This window comes from Rhinolophus hipposideros (assembly GCF_964194185.1).
Source record: "Rhinolophus hipposideros genome assembly, chromosome: 1".
In the NCBI taxonomy this organism is placed as follows: Eukaryota; Metazoa; Chordata; class Mammalia; order Chiroptera; family Rhinolophidae; genus Rhinolophus; species Rhinolophus hipposideros.
Genome location: NC_138047.1, coordinates 12368073 through 12390783, shown reverse-complemented (window position 1 = coordinate 12390783; position 22711 = coordinate 12368073).

The following is a 22711-nucleotide window of genomic DNA, read 5'->3' as shown; positions in this document are numbered from 1 at the left end:
GAAGTCAGGGAAACCAGAAGGCTGTTGATTAATAAATAACTGGGAGGGTTAGATTTGAGAAATAGTTTGGAATTATAATCTGTAAGAATTGGAGATTTGTTGAATGTGGGGGAAAGGGAGAGGGAGTAATTGATGATTGTCAAATCTAGGGTCCTGTTGTCAGCCTCACTTTAAGAGTGCTGTGATAAGCTACTGGTGGTCCTTCCTACTCTCCTAAATAACTGGGATAACAAATCATAGAGGCTGGAAATGTATCTTTTTATGTCTTCATGTCTTGAAGTTTCTTTACCCCCAAAAAAATCCCATAATAAGAGGGTTGGGTAATAACTGCAATAAACTGTAAAAATGAGTAAGAAGCAAATACCTTTAAAGCTTGCTAATGTGTTAGCTGAAAAACAAATTGTTCAAAATATTGAACTGAGATCTTTATAATTATAACTGGATAAGAATATAGTTGAAGGACATTTTTCTTCCTCCGACGGCTTTTCATTCCTGAAGCTTTTGAAAGATCTTTCTCATACTTTTTTTGAGGGGAGTAGATGAAGGTGGAAAAGCAAAGGTATGTTGCCCTTAGCAACTTGACTTGAGCTATCATAGCATCACTGAGCAAAAACAGCAACTTAATTAGAGGATAGGGCACTGTGGAACATTCCCAGCCTGCAGGAGAAGGTCCACCCACCCTGACTCCAAATTCCATAAAGAGGGTCAGATTTCCAGACTGGAATAGAAATCTGCCTTAGGTTTATGTTGTTAATTAATTAATTAATCAATCCAATAAGTGTTCTTTAAGCACCTTCTACATACAGTACAAAGACAAACACAGCCTCTGTTCTACTGAGGTCATATTCTAGTTGGAGGAGAGAGAGTGAGAAAGGAAAGGAGGAGGAGGAGGAGAGAATTTCTCTTAGTGAGAAATGCTATGCAAAAAGTAAAACCAGATGGTAGCGGCAGAGGTAGTCTGGAGTGGGAGCATTGCTTACATGGTATGATTTTAGTGCCCTGGATTTCCCCAGGAAATATTTTAACAACCACCTCCCCCTATACAACAAAACTATTTTTAATAATAATTGTAATAATAATAATAATAATAAACATCCAGAAAAGAAACATCGTAAAATTTCTCTTTTCTTGAACTTCATAAAATTCAATAAATAAATAAATAATTAATAAAATAAATATTACAGTAAAAAACAAAAAAACCCACAACTATTCAATAGATTTTTATGTCTACCTTGTGGTTTGAAGTTCAATTATTTGGTTACAATCTGATATAATAATATTTTATGTAAATAGTTTCCAGTAATGAGTAAATGAATATGAGTAAAATAGAAAGAGCTGCAAAAAGTATAATTTAGGCAACTATGAAATCATACCACCAATGTAAGGGTGAAATTCAAGAAATCAATAATGTAATTAGACTTAGCTAGTTTGCAGTCTTTTTTGTTTGTTTTTGTTTTTAATTAGTTTCAGGTGCGCAAAACAGTATAATAGTTAGATATTTATCATTTATATCCCTCAAACTGTGTCAATCCCACTCCCCCCAAGTTTGCAGTTTATCTCACCGCACAGACGGCTATCTAGCCACCTGTAATAAAACCTAGCTAGTTTGCAGTTAGATCCGCGCTGATATTCATTCAGCTATTTTCTCTGTTTCTTCCCTCACTGATTAACAAAAGAACTCTGTTTTGTTCCCTTTTTTAAGACTACAGAATCCTAACCTGGAAAGGGTAATTTCTCAATCCTCAGGCATCTAGACACCCAAATACACATAAAGTCCCAGACCTCGGTGGTCCAGGCTGAGCCGGAGTCCAGAGACAACATTATCTTAAAACAGACCAGGAAGGATGTCCGCCCTCGGACCTGTCTGACTGACTCCCCCTTACCTTTGTTCTTCTTCTTATGTCCCTATGAAACTTTCTGCCCTTTGTAGGAACGGAGGGGTGGCCTTCGGACAGGAGTCCACTATCCTTCCAGAATGCCAGAATTCTGAGTAAACCTGCTTTTCTTTCCAACCATGTCTCTCCATTTTTAACTTTTTCAAGCGGGAGGCCACCGGACCTTAGCACGGAATCACTAATATTACATTTTTTTCTGAATGAATTATTTAGTTGCAAAACAATTATCAAGTAAATGAATACATTTTATATTAAAAGGTATTAAAAGTCAGTAAACTACATCATGTATGAGTTAAAGTTTGCATCTACAAAAACATTGTACCTCATAGTTTTCACTGTTTCACTGTTTTAAAAATTAAATATTAAATACAAAAAAAAAGTCCTTCCAAGTGGTCACATAGAGTGACAGGATTGAAAGTCAAATGCATCTTTGTAATCACTGTGTTTAGAACCTATGTTTAAATGCAAGAACACATAATACCATGGAGATTGCAGGCATGAACTTCACCCAATGCACACACAAGGGATTTTGAACTCGGAAAAACTACTCTCCAAAGGAACATGTATAACAGAGTTGGCATTATGGGGGCCAATTATATAACTGGCATTTCTCCCAATTAAATTCAATATAGAATACAATATGTATTAAAGAATAAATTATAAAAATGTGATCGTTAACACGTTATATATCAGCAATAAATTACCGCAATCTCTTAAATTTTAGACCAGTTCAAGATTTTTTTGCTGTGGAGGGGTATTTTATCAATGACATCGTTAAAATTGCTAGGAGGACAACTGAGGACAACTGGAGGATAACTGAGTCCCGGGCTCGCGCTGCCGGCGCTGCAGAGACCATGCTGCCTGCACCGCTCAGCCAATAGACTGACACAGGAGTTGGGTCACAGAATAAGCGTTTATTATCAGGGCACCGGTGGTCTGAGAAGACAGTGGGTTAACACCTTCAAAAACTGCCTTAACATTCTCAGACCGGTTTAGGGTATTTAAGGGAAAATCTGGGCATTCCTCTAAAGGCTACTTGATGGTTCTGGTGTCTGCATGGAAACTTCCCTCTGGCAACGTGGTTCTCTGGTGGCATCAGCAACCCAGGAACTATTGGGAATAGCCTGGAAAAAATGCTAGACCATTGAGATTGTGATCAATTAGCACAAAGGTATTAATCATAAGTTTCAGGGTAATTTTCTAAAACAGGGAACTGGGTGGGACAGGGGACATTCTGAGCTCAAGCTACAAGGGGATGATCTATTGTTAAGCTATAAGTGGGTCAAGGAAAGGTGAGGCCTTGGATGCAGCAAGGCCTCTACTATTGATGTCCCAACCGGGCTCTGTTTCAATAATAAAAATAAACTAATTTTGGTCAGATTTCTTATTGCTTTTATATTCTCTCCAGATAATGTGTCACTTTATCACCTGTACCCTGGGCTTGAGGGCTCCCCTTGTTCTTTTGCCCTTGATGTGCCACTGGATTTCCCCCAAATTCCTCTCCCTCCTAACTAACTACCTGGTGCTTAAAATTCTCTAATTCCTTTCACGAGGTTGGTGAAAGGCTTTTAGAATGCAAATGTTCTGGAGTAGTATAACTTGGTTCTAATGATGATTTTCACTTTAATCTTTCGGAGTTTATTGAGCCTTTCTGAGGGTTTAGTCATTTGTTCTTCCACTCATTTATTCAACATGTTTCATCATCCTACAATATGGGTCAATGAACATGGCAGGGTTGTGTGCTAAGGGAGTGCACAGTCTTGTGGGAGAGACAGATGTTTGAAGCTGCAGTTGACTTTCAGCGTGATCAGGGCCAGGTGTCCGCTTGGCTGGCTATTACAGAGAAACCACAGCTCTGTAAGGAGCTGGTAGAAGGGGTGCTAATAGGGGAGAAACACCCCAGGGAGAAGTGGGGGAAGCCCAGGCTGCTGATCAGCATCATTAGAGCCTGTGTTTGCGGCCAAAAGCATTTGACCTCAGGCCGTGCAGCACTGCAGAGGTGGGTTCTGCTGGCGCTGAATACTCTGAAAAGACTCATTTCTGCTGCTGTGTGAGACAATGAAGAGGAAAGTGTCTCATAGTGTGCGGAGGAGGGACAGAGAGATTGTGTGGTTCTCTAGAGCAAAGACAGGACCACCTCTTCCTTTACAGACACCCCCAACCTGCCTAATACCGTGACTCTCTTCAGAGCCCTGTTTCCTGAGAGGGGCTTTGATATCAAATGTGGCACTAACCTCCCTCACATGAATTTTCCATTAATTAACACACTACTTCCTCTGCGTAGACCCTGGTGAGAGTTCCCATGAGCTAAGGTAACTGAACTCCTGCCAAACTGTCTATCTTGGACCTGCTTTGCATAACGTGCCTTGTCTGAGGTTGGACTTGGGTAGAGCAACTGGCTCTGTGACACCCTCCCCCAGGAGCTGATTTTTAAGCTGTGGTATGTGAATGGTTGCTGTCAGAGAGCCAGAACAAACTCCTTTATACAGTAAGACAGGAAGCTGGAATGAAGTGAGCTCACCTTATTTTATGAATTTCTTAGTTGGCGTAATAGGAGGAGATGTGGAGGAAGGGGGTTTAAATCAGAAAAATCTTGAGAAGTCCTGTGCCCAGTCATTTCAGATCATTGCTGGGCTGGACTCTGTGACCAAGAGCTTGGCCAATATGGAGTGGGCCAGTCTAGCATCTGAAAGAGGAAACCCATCAGAAGCCAGGCTCCCCACAGCTTTCAAAAAGAAGTAGAGGAAGTTAACCATCAGACTGGCTTCCACTTCCTCATCATAAAGCAGAAAGGCGCCACCTATTTGATAAAGGCCACCGGGGCCACTAGAAAGGGATACCGCTACTCACGAGCCAGATGACGTGGAAAGGGCGCCATTCTCTGGGCTTTGGTTTCCTTTTCTGAAATATGGATTGGTCTTTTTGATCCCTAAGGTCTCTCTTCCTGTGTTGAGAAGTTGGCCTTTAAAGTTTAGTCCTGCCCTGGGGTAGATGGCAGGAGGGGCTCATGGGCAAAAAGTGGGCCAGCTGAAGTCTAGAGATGTGTTCATCGCTGCATGTCTGATGAGCCCTGAGAGGATTTGTTGTTGTTTGTTCATGAAGGACTTATTCTCACGTCAAGGTGATCATATACTATTAAGGCTTTAAAAAGAACAATGCACAGTCCTTGCTCTCAAGGAGTTTATAACTGTGAGAGCAGGACATCCTTATATATGACAAATAGAAAACCATTCACGATTACAAAGCAGCTTCTGAGCCCTCCTGAGGCAGCATGATATGAAGGAGTACCAGCTGAGTGTTCAAAAGAACAGCTTCTTAGGGTGCACAGAGGGACTGATTATGGTGCTTTGATTCATTGCTTAGGAAGTATCCACCAGGGAACATTTCCAGAGCTCTTTTGGGAAAATAAAAGTGTCAGTACCTGGAAACGGGAACAAATGAGGCCAAGGTCATGGGAACCGTGTCTTATAACAAGGATTGTTCCTCAGCCACACACTGTGCCCTCCAGGCTGGGCAGCAAAGAGAGCCTCTGTGCCCAAGTCAGCGGTGAGAGCATGCCAGACGGCCCATGTGGGAGGCCCTCCAGGACTGTCTGTTGAGAAGAATGGAATGAAATTGCAAGGTTGCCAGATCAGTGCCCAATCTCCCTGCCCCACACACCTGCTCACAGAATCAGCCCTCCTCTCCCCACCCGCACAGGTCTGTCTGCCTTGACTTATTAAAGGGGCCCCTTGGCTCACTCAATCCAGCCCAAGTCATAGGACCCCACTGTAGAAAGTACATCTGGTTGCATTGGGGCCAAACAAGTCAGAACCTGAAGTCGCTCCTCCATCTCTGGGGGACACTGAGGTAATTTCTTATCTCTTCTTCCCTCTGGGTATCCCATTCTTTCTGCTCTTTTTCTACAGCCAGACATTCTCTGCCTGCTTAGCAAGGTGAGTGTGGTAGGAAACGGCTGTTTCAGCCCCAGCTTCTCGGATCTCTCAGTACAATGCCCGGGATCATGTCTCAGGATTACAATTCAAATTATCAAGACAAAGAATCTCACGTCATTGTGGGTCCCATATCTAACTCGAATGCTATCACCTGTGGCCAGAGGACATCCCACTCCTGCACCAGGGCCTCTGGGGAATGGCCAGTTTTCCAAGAAGGGAGTGTAGACAGAGGCTTTTCTCTAAGAAGTCACTACTACATTCCTGCTGCGAACAGAGCAGTTCTCATCTTCTTAATTACTCACAGGCTTAATTACTTCTCAGTTACAGTAGTGTTGTCTCCGGTGAAACTGAGGCCAAGGATTGGGCCCATTTCTGCAGGCTTAGGGCCGAGGGCCAGGTCTGGAACATGACGCATGGAACATTTTAGATATTCTATAAGCTTTTCTAGAAGGAGGCAGTGAACGAACGGTCACTTCAAGTCATCCAGCTGATGAAGAGGACAAGGGAGTCAGCGCAGAGAGTGACACCTGGAATTGGGGGTCTGTTCCCTCACCTGGATCTACAATAGACCACGATGTGCTGGCTTTAGGGGAGGGTGGCATTTGCTTTGTGATACTCGTTTTCTTCCCACACATTTCCTATCAATTAGCACAATTCTTCCTCAGCACATAGATTGACAGGGCCCTACAGAATCAGGACACTTTGAATATCTGCCAAACTGTCCATTCTGTGCCTATTTGCCATCACGTTCTGCGCGTGAGTGCTGGCCGTCCAGCCATGCTGCCCCCCAATGACACTTGGCTTCTGTTTTGACAGGAATCTCTCCACCTTTGATTTCTTTCCACCTCCTGGACTTTACTCTCAGTCCCAAGGTTCAGGATGAGTCTGCACTCACTAATGAGCTTGTCTTAGAGGGAAGGAGTTCCCTTCTGAAGCAGGGTCCTGTCACATTCAGCCTTGGTTTTGGGGCTGGGGAAAGAGTTAACGGCTAACCACGTAATAGAACCCACACCCAAGTTTATTGGAGTTTCCATTTTTCCAGAATGCTGCCTTGTCCTTCTAATGGAGTAGATAGTGACGCTTGACCTCAGCCCAGCCTGACACCTTGATTCCTCTTTCATCCTTTCTGGGAAATTCTTCTCAATTTCACAGAGCTGTTTTTGCTCTGAGTGAAAACTCATTGCCTAAAGCATAATGCTATCATTCACATGATTTAAATTGGATTGCACTTAGGGGGAAGGGAATGACTGGGTAGGTTGCAAACCCAAAATTCTTCTCCTTTGAAACATCTATTAAGCCCAAACTTAGAGACACTGTTATCATTCCCATTCATTTTGAAATACAACATGTTGAGAAGTATTTACGCAGGGCACTCAGTTCATTCTCCTAGAGAATGTCCTGGTTTGGGGCATTTAAGGGAGATGCAGTCTTCAGATGCTGATTCACAGGGTGCTGTTATGGGACACTGTGGGGACAGAGACCCAGAGAGCAGTTTCCATGCTGGCTCGGGTAGTAGATGGCCATCAGCTGTGGCTAGTTGGCCGTCAGCTGTAACCAGTTAGCCAATTAGCCACTGATATAACTGCCAAGGCTGCGTTGGTTGGTCAGTCGGTTGGTTGCCAGACAGAGGAGCAGACAGCAGGTTGCGGGTCGTGTGGATCCAGCCTCCAGTGAGACTATAGTGGTATGACTTCCCTACCTATGACTCCGTGGGTGTTCCTTTTTGGCCTAGCCATATCCTGTGTTCTTATGTGGGGAGCGGGACTAGAGGCCCCGCAGGCTGCCCCACACGGCAAATGGCGCAGCAAGCAGTCTCCCGCACGACAGACACATAGTGTGACTCAAGTGTATTTTCCTCCCATTGCAAATGCAATTTAAAAATCTTTAAAAAAACACATTTCATATTTATAACCAATCTTTCAGAATTATCGGATGCAATATTGTACTTTTTTTTGATATGTTGTGGATGTTTTAAAAAGGTCAGAGTTCTCACAATTGTTGGCTGTAAAAATCTGCATGGACGTGTGTTTTTCATTAAGACATAACCTCACGCACCATCCATTCATAACACATTACTGACTCTGCTCCCTCTATTAGCAGCTGGAAGAAGAAACAGAAAGCTGAACTGAAAATGAATTTATATGTTCATTTAGCTTGGTTAATTAGCTGCTGAAATAATGTCCCCAATTCTTAATAGGTGCTCCACTTGATGGATAAAGCAGATGCCTGAGAGAGGAGGTGACAGCTCAAAAAGGCACCTGGCTTATGATAATGTTTGTCAAAAACATGACAGGAAAAAGCAGGTTGGAATGTTCTATCTGCCAACAAACTAGATGCTGCCAAGCCTGGAGGCAGTTGAGTGACAGCCTGTTTAAACGGAGGCTGCTTACATAATAAGAGGACAATTTGGCATTCTTGATAATGCTAATATATGCAAACCTACAGTAATACATTCTTTAGGCTGCTGTGGACAAGAGGGCTGGCTAGGAGTCCAAGGGAACCTGGAGAACCCTGGAATGGGAATTTGAAGCTCTCCGAGGGACCGTACAGGATGTTTACACATGATTTCTTTTTATTGTAAATTATCCACATTGAGCTTTCAGTTCTATTAATTGGCATTATAACTATCAGCTTTCTGAGGCCACCTGTAGTTTACAATAGTATTTTTTTTTTTGTACTGAAGACCTCGTTGAAATGGAATTGTGTACATTTCTGGTCTTTAGAGGTCTGTCTGAAGTTGATTCAGAGTTTCCATTTTCTTTCCTCCATATTCCAAAGTTCCTTAAGTTAATTTTATTAAGTCAAAATCATTTACCTTCTCTAGACTGCTGGGGAGTATACTGAAAGAGTGTTAAAGAAAAGAGATAACAGGCCCAAAATGGAGTTGCTTATGCTCAGCCAATAAGCCAAGACTTAATATATAACCTAATTGCAGTTCTAGACTCTTGCAGGAATTTGACCTTTAACTAAACCTGGAATTTCCTGGTCAGCAGTAGTGAGCTAATCCATCTGATAGACGTCTTCCATTCCCCAAAGAATGATGAGATAATCGCTCTTTCCTCGTCACTGTCCCCTCTACCAATAAAGGCCTTCCATTTTATATAGGTCCTCGGAGCTCCTTTCTATCTGCTAAATGGGATGCTGCCTCATTCATGGACCATTGAATAAAGCCAATTAGATCTTCAAATTTACTCAGTTGAATTTTTGTTATTTAACAGTAGATAATGTCATTCCCATTCTGGTAACAGACCTTTTTTTTTTTTTCTTTTAAGGAGGGCGCATCTCACAGTGGCCCATGTGGGAATCGAACTGGCAACCTTGGTGTTATCAGCACCACGCTCTAACCAACTGAGCTACCCCTGTCATTCCCATTGTATAAAGGAGAACTTGGAGTACAGAGACGTTGTGACCTCCACCCAACTGTATTGGAGCAACAGGTAGAATCTGCCTTTCTGTTTTCTAGTTAAGCACTTTTTATATCCCCCTCACTAGGTCATTACTTCGTGATGCCTGATAAGGACCTAACTAGACCAGATGAACGTGGGGCACATAGATGGAGTCATCGGTTGGCGCTGGAGAAGGGACACTGACATCTATTTCACATGTTGTCAGGGAAGGGTAGAGCTCAGCTCAGGAGCCATGCCTCATAGAGCTTTCTGCTACCTTTTCTTCCAGTTCTTTCTTTTCCTTCATCATCACACAACAGTATTCAGTAAGTTCCTCATAAGAGGTTGATCCTTTCCACCTGTTGCTGCTCTTTGACTGTTAGAGGTGACAGGTGCCTCACAGGACAGCCAGCTCAAATTTTCCAATTTGTGGAAATTTTAACAGGGATTAGACCCAGAGGGTGTAAGAAGTTTCCCTGATGAGGCTTTAACGCTCATATCTCATTGAACTCACACATCTTCATTCTTCATCTTCCTTTGTTTTCTAGTGATAGTTACTATTACAACTAGTTTTGTGTGAGCACCTACTATGTGACAAACACTACACATTGCATTTAGCTCCCCACCTCAGTCTTCAAAAAGGGCCACATTATCCTCATTTTGCAAATGAAGGAGCTACAACTCAGTGAGGTTAAGTAACTTGTCTGTGCAACTGTTAAGTGAAAGATCAGAGATTTCAGTTTACAGAGCTGGCTAGAGAACCCACAGTCTTAGCCCTTATTCTTTCTATCACATTTCACTCCTATTATGAAGTGAATGATACTGTTACTATCAGGATGGTCTAGATATCTTATCAGATGTTTGCCATCAATTTATACAGGGATATTTTGTAAAAACACTGAAGCCCAGATCTCTCCTGCAGATATTTTGATTTAATAGGTTTGGGCTGGTACCCAGGGAAAGTTTGTAAAAGCTCTCCAGGTAATTCTAATGTTGGTTAGCGTTGAGAGCTATTGTAGGATGTTAAAAATAGGAGAAACCTTATTGCCAATGACTATTCTGGATTCCCAGCTGATCATGGATTTCCAGGTGGTGCTTTTCGTCATTACCATCCCTACTATTGCTATCAGTCATACTCATACAATTCAAAACAGGTCAAGAAAAGGGTTAGCTCTTTTCTGGTGCTTCACCCTGTCACCATGATTCTTCTGCATTTATACTTAAATTATTGTGGATCTCCACTTTACCTGTCACTTTCCCTGGCTATTCCATAAAGCTTTGGAATGTGATGTGGGGATGGTAGGCTCAATCTAGAACCCTAAGTGTCTCTGTCATCTGTACCTCCATTATTTTGCTGGTGACCAGTGGACTCAGTTATGGGAAGTCTTCTAAGTGGTACTCGGGTCTCTTGAGGATAAGTAGGGGGAAAGCTCTTTTCTTAAAGACTACAGTGTGCTCGGTTTCAGTGGATCAATGGGTGTCCCAATCTCTTCTATTCCTAATTTTGACCTTGATTAATAAGCTTGTAAATTCCTTAAAGGCAGATTCCTTGATCCTAGAATTGTCCTTTCCGCCTGTACCAGTGAACAAGTTAGGTCAGGATAGGATTGAACAGAAAGCATGACAGAGGCCATGGACCATTTTTGACTTGCAATCTTAGTGACTCTCAGGGGAACTGTGCATTGCATAGATTTCACTCAGCCGGGTGTGTGTGGGGGGGAGTAACAGGGGGCTAGGTGCTTGTGTTGCTCTTTTCTATTTCATTTTCATTTTCATCTCCCACCAGACTAGAATTGGTCAGAACCAATCAGAAAGATGGCTGATGGTGCCCGGATGCCAAACACTCGCACTTCTAAATCTCAGGCCAGTGAAGTCCAAAACGGAAATCAAAACTTCTCATCCACATCAGGATTTTAAATAATTACTGTAAAAGAGAACAGACAAGTGGATTTTCTGGTTCTTTCTTGTCCATCCCTAATTAAGACCTGCTAATGGTTCTCCATTGTCCCATACCCATTAGTCCTTTCCTGCAGCCTGGGGTGACAGGCATCCGCCATCTGACTCCCCCTCTCCTCTCCAAGACCATCTCATCCTGCTCCTCATCCCAAGCCACACTTGCCATCCTTTAGGAACATGTCTTGCTGCCTCACACATCTTTGACTTTGCTCAACATGTTTGTACTTCTCTTCCCCTTTTTTCTATTTCTTATGGCCCAGCTCCAGCCTTTCCTCCTCAGTGAAATATTTCCAAATTCCTCCTCCTTCCCCACTTGATTTTCCCTTTTTACCCACCACACAATACCCTACTCAGATTTCTATTTGAGTGCTGATCGCACTTTCTTATCTGTATTTGTTTAGGTGACTAGTTTACCCTACAAATCTCTGAACTCCTGTGATTGCATATACAAGGGTTCCAGGGTTGAACCCCTACTTGACACAGCCACTCACACTGTGACCTTGGCAAGACACTTGACAACTTTCTGCCTCAGTTTCCTCATTTGTGAAAAGACAATAATAAGATTGTGGAGATTTAAAAAGGTGATGCCTAGAATAATGAAATAATGGAATAATGGATGCCTGGAATAATAACTATTATTATTATTATTATTATTATTATTTATATGTCCCGAGTAATCCTCTATTTATAGATTAGAAAAGAGAAGTACAGAAAGATGAAGTAATTTTTCCAAAGTCACAAAGCTGATAACTAATAAAGATGAAATTTGATTCTGGGCAGTTTGGCACCACAGTCCGTGTGTTTAACAACTATCCCTCAAGTGATCAGTATATTTACTATTGTAACTAGTAGTCAATTAAAATTAAGTATAAATATGAGTAAAATCTATGACTGAATCTCAGCCCAGGAACCAAGGACGAATGCGTCAATCCACAGGGAAGCCTGTCGGGGTCAGCCTTAATGTTCTGAGCCGGTCCTGAGGCTTCACCTCCAACCCCCTTTCCTAGCCTGTGGACCAGGAGAAAGGAAGGAAGTCTCAATCCAGCTTCAGGGAGATTCCAGTTTGTTCCGGGACAAGCAGGCAACCAAAAGCTCAGCATCCAAAAAGGTTGTGCCTATTCCCTTACCCAGAGACTGCTTAAGGAGAAGGTTTAATAAGGGATAGGAAGTTTACTTGAGAAAACAAGCAGAAAATTCAGTGCAGGCTCTTTGCGTGGCTAGCATCTCATCCATCCCCTGTTGTCTGGCAGAGATGAGGCAACATGACCTCTGGCACAGCAAGCATTTGGCATGTCCATTTGCACTGGGGAGGGGAGAAAGCACATTTCCAAACCTTCCTCCCATCACCTTTCTGGATCTTGCATTCCAGGGGTGAGTCTCTCTGCAGCCAAAGCTTTACCACTTGAGGATGCCTTGACATTCTGGATAGCTCCCAGGCAAGCGGCCCTTTCAGGACATGAGCTGTGTTCTTTGATAGAATGGATTGCTGGTTGTAATCTTGAGATTATGGTTCTAGCTATTCTAAGCAATAACATGGTAGAAATCCTTCTACAGGATTAAATGAGGTCACCTTGAACCATTCTAAGAGACACAGCAACTCTTTTTCTCCCCCTGCTGCCAACCTAGCAGTCCCCAACCCCAGAAGGTGGGAAGTCTCACCTCAGGCCCTACCTGTAGACTGGATCACTGGTAGACGCCGTGCTCTTGGCGGTGGATGTCATTCGCGAGATCTCTCATGGGATGGAGCTTTACAGAATGTGTGGTGACTACCCAGTTGGCTGACTTTTCTCTATTTCTCTCACATATCCTTTCCTGTTTCATCAAAGATGATAGCAGGTAAACCCAAGGAATCGACCCTAGGAGGAAACCAGCAGGAATGCTAGGCCGAGCCCGAACTAGGGGGAGGCAAGGAGGCATCTGGGCAATCCTAGGTTTGCACAGCCTGAGACTAAACAAATGCTTGCTGTTATTTAGTGCCCCAGGCAACTCTCTTCCTGCCCCTAGTCCCAGCCCAGGATTGCCTTTGTGGGAGGTACCCAGCAGCACTGACAAACAGCCAGCTCTTTGATTTCTGCTACTTTTTTAATCCCTCACTCCACTTTTTTCTACCTCCACCCTCTTAAGCTTTATCTCTTCTTGCTCATTCCCATTAATTGGCTGATAAGGATTAGTGAGGACTTCCGAATCAGGGGCTTCCTCAGTAAAAGTAGCTAACATTTAGTCAGTGCTTACTATGTGCCATCACTCTTCTAAATGTTTTACAAGTATGAGCTCACTTGCTTCTGTCAACTAGATTGTGATGAAGGTATTTAGTTTACAGATAATGCAGCTCAGGCACAGACAGGTGAAGACACTTGCCCAACACCACACACTTAGATGGTGGAGTCACAGTTTGAACCCAGGGAGAGTTTACCCCAGAGCCTGTACTCTTAGCCATTATACCTTGCCTGAGATACTGAAAAGCTTGAGATGCTCAACATTGGATTGCAGGTTTGCAAGGAGCAACGAAGGGTGGTCATTTGATGTTTTTAAAGTTAGGACCCCAAAATTCACAAGTGATGTCTACTTGGTAGGCTGGCCAGGGCTGAGAGCTACTGCCTTTGGCTAACATTGGAACAGGTTGCTGTTCTCCTGTAGATGGTTTGGAGGAGAACAACCCTAAAAACTGGGTTTACTTATATCTTATTCCTATTCTGATCTGGTTCCCACTAGTTGATTGTGAACTCCAGAAGGGAGGCGTCTCGTCTTATGCATCTTGGTATTTCCCACTCTCCAGAACTTGCACTTAGTAGGTGCTCACTAAATGTTGGTCCGTTGGAATTAAACTGCTTTAGTCTGTATCTACCACCTTGAATTATGGGCCATGGCAAACCTGCCCTTCTGTGACAAGAAAGTGCCTCTGTCCTGCTTGGCAATGACCTTCTTTTCCCCTTCCCTATCTGTACACAGGGGTGGCATTTTTTCTTTATTTAGATTTATCGTGTGGGGGTTGGTTCTCTCTGATAACTGCGACAGAGAACATATACATTTTTGATTTCTCTGCATCTTTTGAATGTATATAAGTAGAAAGGACTAGAAACTCTACCTTTCATTTCTAATTGCTTGGCATCAATTTAAAGAGTAAACTGAATCCTATTATTCTACCTCAATCTATTTTATCTATCATGTCAAATGCTTTTCTCTGCCACATGCTTCTCTTTCCCCCTGTATCCTTTTATAAGCATTGCAAATCATTCATTTTGTTCTTCAACTTGTGATCCCGACCTTTTGACAAACTGAATTCCCATCCAAATATGAATTTAAAGATTGAAGCTGATTGACCAAATGCTCTAATCTCAGGCATTTGCAGAGATCTGTCCTGAACAGCTGTTATCTCTGAGAGATCTTTGATTCCTAGAATAGGGCAGACGCTGCTTCAGAAAGGAAAGTTGGTCATACCCACAACAACTTGGGAGCCCTAATGTGACCCAGAGCGACCAGAGATCTCAGTAACAAGGCTGACCCTGAGCAGAATGTCTCCCTTCCTGATCTGTGGACGAAGTGGACTCACCAGCTGCTTATCATCATGCCAGCCCAGGCCTGCTTTGGAGAGCCAGTCTTCATCTCTCTCTGCCGATACATTCCTAACACATTCGCAATAAAATTCCTAAATCACTTCCTCCACATTGCCCCAAAGATCTCTGACTCTCTATTCTGCATCCCATCATCATCTAAATCCCCAAATGTAACTAAGGACTTTTCCAGATTTCTTCCAAAGAACTGGAATATTTTAGAATCTTTTCTGAAATCAGTGGATCTGTGAGGATCTGGAAATCATATCTAAAGTTCCCTACAGCTGTAGATTTTAAATGAAATTTGGCTTTTAGATTATATTGATACCAATGAATCTGTTGCTTAATAAAACTCCCTAGACTCTCTCTGTGCAATATTTTTCTTTCCAAAGACACAGATGTAGACTTCCTGGTGTCCTTCTTTGGCATATGGTTGTGCTCAGGTCAGCTGTGATGGTCAGTAGCCTGCCCACATGAGAGTATCATCATAAAGGGACTCCAGGAATTTATCTACATTTTAAGAGGCCTCATCAGCACCCAGAAACACTTTATCCTACTGCAGAAGGCATCAGTTCTGCTACTCAGCAAAAACGTGTTCTCCAGGCCTCGTTTTGGGGGAATGGGTCCTGAAATTCTTTGTTTGCCTTACTTATGTAACTTCCTTGTTGTGCACATGCACCGCGGCCTCTGCAACCTCCCGTTCCCTGCACTGTGATTTCAGGACCTAGGACTTTTCCACTATGCCCTTTTACAGGCTTTCCACCGGCAGGCCTGGGCCGGCATATCATACAAAGCACGCTTCTTCACCCCACCCCCTGTTTCTTAGAGGCTTTGCTTGTGGTGCTCCACAAATGCTTCCACTGACTAAATTAAATCTCGTCAGCGTGAATGCTGGAGGGATGATTAAATGCACGGAAGCATTTAATAAATACTGCATTTGAAAATGATAGTTTTTCTGATCTTCTCATGACAATGATTAACATCTTTGAATGTTTCTTTATGCCTGTGAATAGGTCATCAAAATGGATTGAGCATGTTTTTATCCAAGTTCTTATTAATATTGCCAATACAGTTATTTTTAGTTTCTTATGGAAATAACCCAATTGGGAAAGACAGCTTTAACACACACACACACACACGCCAAAGCATAATCAATTGGAAAGAGTTTTAAATAATTCTTTTATTTTTCTTCTGAGGACATGGAAAATAATAGGAAAGGGAAAGTAGGGAGGGCCCCTCATCAAAAAATGTTTTAAGAAATTGGCTGGCTTCTATTTTTGGAAAGTTTACGTTGACACTGCTAACACAGACAAATGAAGGAAGAGGAAATGTGGCTCATTAGCTGGTATTTTTCAGAAAGGCTGATTGATAATATTTTCATGTATTTGAGATAATCAAGGACAGAAAGCAATGTCACAGGATATGAGTTACTCCCCGTGACAGTGGGGAATGCAGTTGATAAATGGATGCCTGTTTTCTGTCTGTTGTGCAGTGTGTCTGTGATGTCCCTCCCACACAGAGTCCTTGGTCTTTCTTCCTCTGACCCTTTCACATGACTTCGACTCCTTAATGGTAGGGCCTTTTCCTAAGATTCTTTTGCTGATAATCTAGTCATGCTGTACTTACAAAAGAGAGTGCCAGAAATAGGTATGACACAGCCTTCTTCATTCTTTGAAGGGGTAATGACCTTATTGAAGACAGCTTTTATTAAGCCATTTCTATACAAGCCACCAGTGGTCTTCAGAGTCTAGAGGGCAAAAATCTAGGTTACTGAGCCTCGGTAGAAAAGTCATTGCATTTCACACTGTAATGATGGCGCTCCTAATTTGGGTGGTTCTTCTCAGCCTTAGTTAGGCCTATATTTGTGGATGAGATGAGGTAGGAAGTCAAGAAGTGAATTGTCACAGCCTGGCTCATTTATATTTTGCTTTTTTATTTTCTTTTGAAAAAATAAAACTAGTATTTTTTTCCTGGCTACAAAAGTATTGATTTTGACTGTCAAAAATACAGGTAAAACATCAAGAATAAAATTGAAATCCCACAAAATATCACTGTTTTTAAATTTTGGTGTTTTTCTTTCCATATCTTATTTTCCTGAAAACAAAAATATAAATACTTGACAAAATTTCAGTATATGTATACACACACACACATTTTTACCAGTTTCTTTTGAGAAAGATGGTTGCAATTTCAAAATTCTACCTGTGGTGTATGAGAAGTCCATTAGCATTGTGTGTGTGTGTGTTTTGGAACATACCTCTGCAAATAGATAAAGTGAGATAATAAAAAGATTTGGTCTGTGATCTTTTCTAATGAAAAACATTTCCCCTTCAGATTTACTGAGATATAATTGACATAGAATTGATGGTATCTGATATTAACCTTGCATAATTGTAAGTTTGAGTATTTCTACATAGGTATTTGGACAGATCAAATGATGAGTTATTGTTCTGAATTATATTCACTTTCCCAGTTGATTTGTTAGGATATTAAAACAAGACTTGTATATATATTTTTGTCTTTATGGTTCTTCTTAAAACAGCTGATATAAAACAGCTTTGTACATTCAGGAGTAGGTACTCTATACATATATTGAGATGAGATATAAATCACAGAATTGTTGCGGTGTTTAAGAGCTAAGCAGATCATAGAAGCAAAACACATAGCAGCAGCAGAAGAAGCATGGGAGGAATAGCCTAAAGCTGGTAAGGAAATAATGGCATTGTTGGACTACTCAAGACTAAATGACAAATGTGAGAAAGAAATGAATAATTGCCTCAATTTCATGTTTATTATCCTAGTCCGATGAATCCAGATGCCATCGTGAGGTAGGCAATTTCTATATACATAACCACTTGGAAAGCTTAGAACATAGCAATTAAGAGCACGGGCTTTGCACCTAGGGCTGGCTTTGGGATAAGCATTTTCTACTTACTCCCAAGTGACCATGGGCAAAGATTGCTTAATGTCTTAGTTAATTCCATGAACTGCTATATGGGGATAATAGTACCTACTTCACTGTCTTTATGTGTAGATGAAAAGAAAGAATTTATGTAAGCCCTCAGCACAGTGTCTGATGCAAAATAAGAACCCAATAAATAATAGCCGTAAATATCATCACCTGGATCATAGAATGTCATCCTGTAGCCAGCGTCTTGTACTAAGGTTGCTGTGCCGTGTCTCACCATCATGCTTGGACAGTAAAAAATGATGGTGAAGTAAGTCTAATTCCTTTGTTTTCATTAATGCAAATTTAGCCATGTGGTTTGTTAGCTAGTTTAGTTCACCACCCACACGCATTATGTTTCAAGTGGTGCTGTTTTCTGAACCCAGAAGGCAACGCAATGACCCAACTAGAGGAAATGCAGTAAAAAAGACCAATCATCCACCAAAATACCACTGCATACCTATTGGAATGGCTAAAATTTAAAAAGACTGACCGCACCAAATGTTAGTGGGATGTGGAGGAAATGGAATTCGCGAAACACTCCTGACGGTGAGATCAAGAAATGGTTCACTCAGGAAAACATTTCGCAGTTTCTTAAAAAGTAAAACACACACCTACCATATGAGCCAACCATTCCACTTCTAGAATTTTACCCCCAAACAGGAAATATATGTTTATACAAAGACTTGTCCATAACTGTTCATGGTAGCTTGTTGGTTATAGCCCCAAACTAGACACAAGCCAAATGGCCATCAATAGATGAGTGGATAATCAAATTTCAGTACCTCCATACAATGGAATACACCCAGCAATAAAAAGGAAAGAAGTATTGGTAGTACACTGAATAACATAGATGAATGTCACGATAATCATACTGAATGAAAGAAATCAGATCCCCCCAAAGTATACACTGTATGAGTACATCTATATAAAACTTCAGAAAATGCAAATGAATCTATGCTGAAAGAAAGTAGATAAGAAAGTTGTACAAGTGTGGGGGCAGCAAAGCAGGAGAGAAAGAAGTTACAAAAGGGCTTGAGGAGACCTGCGGGTGATGGATATATATTCACTTGAGTGCATGGATGGTTTTCAGGGGGTATGCATATGTCACAACTTATCAAATGATACACTTTAAATATGCTCTGTATACTGTATGTCAATTATATCTCAGTAAAGCTGTCTAAAAAAAGCCCAATTAGTTATACATGATTTTATTCATCCTTCACTCATCCTCATTTCTAGACTTGACTAATAGATATTGTAAATGATAGGGAGACCAATCCAGAGGTCTCTGATTCCAAAGGCTATGCTTTAACTGAGTCATATACTTCTTGTTACCAACAGTATTGAGACTCTTGAACCCATACCCTTTGGCGCCTCAGACAATTCTGTTTCTATTCCTTGCATGGTTTAGACTAAATTTCAATCATATAAATCACACACACATACATAACTTGACTATTCAAATTTGAACCTAGCAAACCTATAATCACCCTCAGCTCTGCTTTCCACTCCTTTTGCCCCCAAGAGGCAAAACTCACCTATTTGATTAGATACAGTTAAGGCATGTACCCAAGGAAACTCAAAAACAGAGACAATGATAAGGAAATTTATGTAGGACACATGCAATTCAAATGCGTCCCAATGACAAAGTCTAGTGAGATTGACCGCAACCATCCATGTGTTTTCTTTATTCATGCCTTTGTCCTCCTGCTTCACTAGCACTGTCCTGTCATGGAAAAGAGCTAATACCTAGTCAGTCTTTCCAGATACTACAGGAAAGGGCTGAGCTCCCAGGGATGACAGAGCCGGAGCGGGAGCCCAGAGCTGCACATGCTCTTCTGCAGTCCTTCAGCACAGGCCGGTCTCTCTCCTTCATGGTTTGGTGGGCAAAGAACCCGGTTGCCATGGTAACTTCCAGCAGTCATTGCAGGCTAGAGGGACCGTTCCCTAAGGTTCTTCTCCACCTGTGTGTCCTTGGCGATGTCCCTTCCTTGGTGAAATAGGTGGGGAACCACTTTCTCCAGGGATCTCCCCCAGCTCACAGATGGTGTAAATGGGCGGGGGAGCTGTGTTGCCATGGCAGCAACTCCTCTAGTTCTTCCATTCGAAGAACGTCTGGCTCAAGGGATCCGCCTGGTGCTCCCAATGGCAAAGTCAGCAAGGACATGCATTATCTTAATGTTTTTCCGCGTGGTCTTTCCAAGAGAGGGGTGGGCTTGTGGGGTGGCTGCTGAAGAGTCCTGTTCCCAGGGACCTCCCAGGGACTGCCATGGTGACATCCCTAAAGGACTTAGGATGGCTTCTCCGCAGTTAAGCCCCCAATGTCACCTTTCCAGTCCCTTCTTGTTTTCTGCTCCCTTTTCTTCTTTTCCACAAGCCCCAGGGCTTCTGCTGGCGAATTCTTGAGATCACTGTAATTATGCCTTTCCCCTGCTCAAGACTAGTTTCAGGGTAGGAGGCTGTGTTTGCCTGTGCTCACCTTCCCTGCTGGTCTACCAGAATTCCACAAAAACTTTCCCCTTTGGAAAAATGCAGGTATTGTATGCAAGATAATGGGGATAGAAGGCGATAGGAAGAAAAACAATCCTGGGAAAGTGGAGCCAATTCTGTATGTTGTAACTGTGTTCATCCACGTGAGGGCACCCTCTCCCTTTAGCCCTCAGATTATTTTCATATTCCTGGATTTGGAACCTCTGATGGGAACAAAAGTGGCTTTGGTGTTCAAACACCTGGGTTTGAATCTATTCCCATATTTGAATATGTTTCAAGCTATTCCTACTAGATGAGAAAGCACAGGCGAGTCACATACCTTTTCTGGGTGTCCATTTTCTTATCTGCAGAAGGAAAAAGTAAGGTCTTCTTTGCATAATTGTGGTGAGACTCAAGAGAGGTAATATAGATGAATGGACTTTGTCAGTACTCAGGCACTTTAAAAATCTTGATAACTTTAGTAATTTTCATATTCTCAATTGGTTGGTTCATTCAATTATTTGTTCAATGAATAAATTATGGCATTCATTCTAATACTTCCTTTAAGACACGTTGTACAACCTCCAGGAGGGTCATTTTCCTCATCTGTACAATGGGATAGCTACAGTCTCAAAGTATGATTTTGCAGATTAAATGAGGGTCTTATTATAAATGTACACAGCAGTGCCAGGCAGGGTACCTATTCAGTTAGTGGTAATTATTGTTATTGATTGCCTACTCTACACTCTTCTGGGTTTCTCTTTGGAAGTCCCAAGTCATGCTACTGTGACTCACATCTTCCTCTTTATGTTCTCTAGCACTTTTAAAGGCTGAGAATTAGCAAAGAAGGGCGGGGTCATCAAGTCCCCCTTACGGATAGTGACCATGTCTAGTACCAGGGGTTATTTGAAATGACCAGAGAGATTGTAAACTTTTCAAACCACTTTACACTCCATGGAGGGTCGGCAAATTTGGACCTGAATTTTGGAGTAGGCAGAGATGGTTTTAGGGAAACTTTCCCTTGGTTTCCTCTCCTTCCCTTCTTTGAGCCTTTCTTTGCATGGTGACCGAGGGTTAATACCCCTGGGATCCTCACCCAGGCCTGCTCTTCTTTAGGTGGGGCCAATAGCTTTCAGACCTCTCCTGGGTCCTTCCTTCCTATAAGCTCACCTGACCCACTGTTGGCTATTCCTTTCAAGTACAACTCAGTGTTCAGCAGTATAATCAATAATTTATAGATAAGACATTAAAGAGTAATGAACACTTAAAACACTGCCCCTCCCAGAACATATTTTTGCAGTTCAGCTGGGGCTTTCAAAGGCTTCACTCCTAACCCCTTTGTAAAAGCTTTCATAGCTACATCCACCGGTAGGGATTGCATCCCCCCCCCGCCCCCCCCCAACTACCACTAGACCTAGAGCATTTTAGATTTAACTACGCTTTAATTGTTTCATGTGCTAGTCTATTCTCCCCAGTGAGATTACTCAAGGGCAGGAAGTTTTATTTATACTTCTGGTTATACTCTGCTCTGACTAGCAGTGTTGGGCATAAGCGCTCAGTAAAAACATTACAATTCATTTATAATGGAGAGCATTTCCTCAGTTAGGAAAATGTCTTCTAACACATACAGTTACATTTGGAAAGTTGAATTCTCCTAAATTCCTGCTTGAGTTTAAAAACAACAATTTTTGGGGTTCTATCTCTACATCCTTCTTCCTAAACAATCACATTAGGATGATTCCATTTGAATTAAGATGTCATTTCAAGGGGAATAACTTTAAGAGAATTCCTATGATGGCTTTGTATAAAATTATACCCATAGAGGTAGTTATGGACCTGAAAATACTTTATTCAAACTGTCTAATTATTTCTGATAAACCTTTAGATATTTTAGTTCCAGGAAGTCCAAGTTTAAAATAGGTTCTATTAAGGGAAGTGATGCATAATAGAATTGCATCTTCCTTATTGATTAGATATTTTTAAGACGTGTCTTTTGTTCAAAACCAAAGGACAGAAATATAAGAAACGTGTACTCTAAAATAGTTAAATCAGAGAAAAATAGCAAATAAAGAAAAGGACAAACAAATGTTAAAATTAGCTAAGTTATCTCAGTTTGTAAAGGGTTTTTTTCTCACTCTTAGCAACGACAAGGAGAGAGCTCCTCAGATATAGCCCCCACCCCCGAAAAAGGCAGCTGACCTCTAATTTCCCCAGGTATAAATTAAGGAAATGTTAATAATATTACGCAAAGTGTTTATCAACCATTACAAGAATATCTAAGAGTAGAGCTGTTCTCAAAGTTAACATTCCATGCATCAGAATCCTTTTTGCTGGGGATAAATTAATATGCCCTTTAAAAGGCAGTGCATTAGCTCACAAGGGTCAAAGGAACATTTTTTGCAATGCCAGGGAGGCTGGCTTTCCTCTGAGGGCTGTCTGTATAATTGGGTTATACTCAGTCACACCACAGGATGAAAGTGAGGGGAAGACTTCAGGATTAGTGTTCCTTCAGGGAATCAGTAGAGGAAAAATTGGGTACCTTGGGTCATCATATGGGGACTGTCGTGAG